Here is a 3,278-nt window from a genome sequence, read left to right as displayed (position 1 = left end):
AAGACCCAGAAGGGGGGATAAGTTTCAGATTTTAAGCATTATCAATGGAGTTACATGCCGTGGAGAAAGTGCAAAAGTGGAGGTATCAAAACCAGAAAATCGCCCCTCTCTCTCTCTCTCTCTCTCTCTCTCTCTCTCTCTCTCTCTCTCTCTCTCAGCATCAGTCGGTTCCCACAGTGGAGGTGAGGCACGTAGGGCAGCTGAAATATTGATGCCGTGTGGCTCTAGCAGAGAGACGCACACACACACACACACACACACACACCACACGTACGCACAGACACACACACCACACGTACGGACAGACACACACACCACACGTACGCACAGACACACACGTACGCACAGACACACACTACACGTACGCACACACACCACGCGTACGCACACACACCACACGTACGCACACACACACACACACACGCACGCACAGACACCCACACACACGCACAGACACACACACACAGACACACACGTACGCACAGACCCATTTCTTCTACCGTAATGTGTGACACAGTATCCATTATAGCCTATCGTGCGTCAGGTAGCGCACCGCACCGCGTCCACCACCACATAACAACCACGCTTTGGTCTCCAGGGCGATGTTGGTGTTATTGCTCTGCGCACAGGGCCGTGTAAATGTGTAATAACACGTAGTAGTCCTACCTGCCTGTCTGATTACTAACTAACCGATTTCATAAAACAGAGTGAAAAAGAGGTGCACCACCAGATTACAACCAGGATTTGGTTATCTGTTCGTTTTTGGCGTTATAGCTCTGCGCCCAGGGCCGTGTAAAGGTGTAATAACACGTAGGCCTACCTGCCTAACTTATTAGGCGAACCCCTAACCAATTTCATAAACAGAGTTTCCATCTTGGCTTTCTTGTAGCCTACTGTAGTTAACGCGCAGCGAGGCCCTTGTCTTTCTCTCAGGCATGGCAACAGTGACCGAATCGCTGTGTTTTCCACCATTTCACTTGACACAGCACTTTCGTGTAAAGACCAACAGATCCATCATACACGCCGTTTTCAAACATGCGAGCTGCCTGCCTCACCTCACTGCCTGTCTGCCTGTTATAGGCTACAGCAATCGCCATCCGGTGTACATTGGCAATGAAATAGCGGAAACAAGATTGCACAGGTTTATAAAGGGGGGAAAACTTAGGCTACAGCAGACACTAAACCAAAACAAAACCGAGTGTGTACGTTTGACTTGTTTTCGTGTCCAAACAGTGGCATTAACTCGAGTTGGCAAAACAATAAAACGTTTTGTATCATGCGCCAAACAAACAGCGATCTATCTCGTTTCCTGCTGCCGCTGCTGCTTAACCGAATATCTGAAATGTGCGAAACTCCCCCGTCCAGAGAACAGACACCAGACAGTGTTGCCAACATGTAACAAGCTCTTCCTTGTGTAGACTGTCTCCGCTACTCCGAATGCTACATCTCTCTCTCTCCCCTACTAGTGTATTGTATCACGCCACACGGTAACATTTCAAACACAGTGTAACTGCCATCATAATACAAGGCCACTTACCAGAAACGGTGATAGCTGGTTCGACCCGAGCCCCAGCCCCAGCCCTCGGCCTCGCCTCGCCGCGGAAGCCGGATGCCGTGTCTTTCCTTTCCCCTTAGCTCTACCACAAACACGCTTGGTTTGTCTGCCTGCCTGCTTCGCTTACTGCCGAGCAATAACAACCAGACCCTCACCACCAACGTCCGCCAATGGCGATGAATAACCGACGCGCGTCTATTACAAAACTTCCAAAATATCCCCCACAAGTTCAGGGAAAAATAAAAACGACACGGAGGGTATAGCTTGAAGAGACGCCTTGCTTTTCGCCTCAGCTTTCCGCTTGTGTGAGCGGGTGGTGACGAGGTCGGCACCTGGGAGGGGAGGGGTGCTAGCTGGCTGCCGCTGCTCGCATTCTGACGCCTCCTCCGCCTACACGGTGGAGAGAGGACAAGAGCAGAGAGGGGAAATGTTTTTCGCTGAATCTACTGGCTGTTCAGGCGGCAGAATTGCGGCCCAATAGCTCCGACCAGTGACTAAATTGTGTCATAGAAAACTGGTGTGGTGGCAACAAGCATCCTTACTATTGACATTGGTTAGATTAGTAGCCTAGGCCTACCACTAGGCCTACTGCAAATAACAATAATAATCATCATCATAATCATAAGAATAATAGTAATAATAGGATAGCAACAATAATGATAGTAGTAGGCCTAATAATAATAATAATAATAATAATAATAATAATAATAATATTATTATTATTAGGCCTACTTTTATCATCATTAATTAATATTATTATCATTATTAATTAATATTATTATCATTATTATTAATAATAATAATTTTGTGTGTGTGTGTGTGTGTGTGTGTGTGTGTGTGTGTGTGTGTGTGCGTGTGCGTGTGCGTGTGCGCGTGTGTGTGTGTGTGTGTGTGTGTGTGTGTGTGTGTGTGTGTGATGATGATGATGATAATGATGAAGCTGTTAACTTAATGGTGATGAAGATGGTGATGATGATGATGATGGTGGTGGTGATGATGATGGTGATGATGATGATGATGATGATGGTGATGATGATGGTGATGGTGGTGGTGATGATGATGATGATGGTGGTGGTGGTGATGATGATGATGTTGATGATGATGCTGGTGGTGGTGGTTTATGGTGATGATGGTGATGATGATGATGATGATGATGATGATGATGATGATGATGATGATGATGGTGGTGGTGGTGGTGGTGGTGATGATTGTGGTGGTGGTGATGGTGATGATGGTGATGGTGATGATGATGGAAAGCCACAAGAACATCACCTCACCTCTGACCCCACTCATCCAGCACACCATCTATTCACACTCTTACCATGAGGGAGAAGGTACCGCAGCATCCCATGCAATACAACACATTTTAGAGAGAGTACTTACCCACAAGCAATGCGCCACTTGTTATGCACCAGATTAGAACTAAAGCTATTCCACTACCTGGCCTTCCTATCTGTTTTGCTTATTTGGCACAATGGAAATCCAGCAGTCGTCTGTACAACCAAATGCACTTTAAATGTTTTTTATTATTTTAGTGCACAAATGATGACTGACGTCTAGTCACTGTGAAGTAGCCCAGCTTGTCTTGATACTGCTGTCCTCGACGGTGAGCACCACCAAGGCTGAAGCGCAGACATCCCTTCATCGCACTTAAAAAAAATTTGTGTCATCCGCTATTATGTAGGAAGCTTGAATTAGACGTTTTTGATTTGGAAGAAATTTG

The 3,278-nt window shown here is 46.3% G+C and overlaps 1 protein-coding gene across 1 annotated transcript in view; it reads right to left on the bottom strand.

Moving 5' to 3' along the window:
* cdk17 (cyclin dependent kinase 17) overlaps positions 1 to 1,910 on the bottom strand; it is an 82,219-nt gene extending 80,309 nt beyond the window's left edge. The window contains exon 1 of the mRNA XM_063217590.1: positions 1,538 to 1,910. The gene's annotated coding sequence lies outside the window, so the exon portion shown is untranslated. The remainder of the gene's footprint in view (positions 1 to 1,537) is intronic.
* Positions 1,911 to 3,278: the final 1,368 nt, after the last annotated feature.

This window comes from Engraulis encrasicolus, chromosome 15 (genome assembly GCF_034702125.1).
Source record: "Engraulis encrasicolus isolate BLACKSEA-1 chromosome 15, IST_EnEncr_1.0, whole genome shotgun sequence".
Classification (NCBI taxonomy): Eukaryota; Metazoa; Chordata; class Actinopteri; order Clupeiformes; family Engraulidae; genus Engraulis; species Engraulis encrasicolus.
This window is presented reverse-complemented; position numbering and strand designations above follow the sequence as displayed.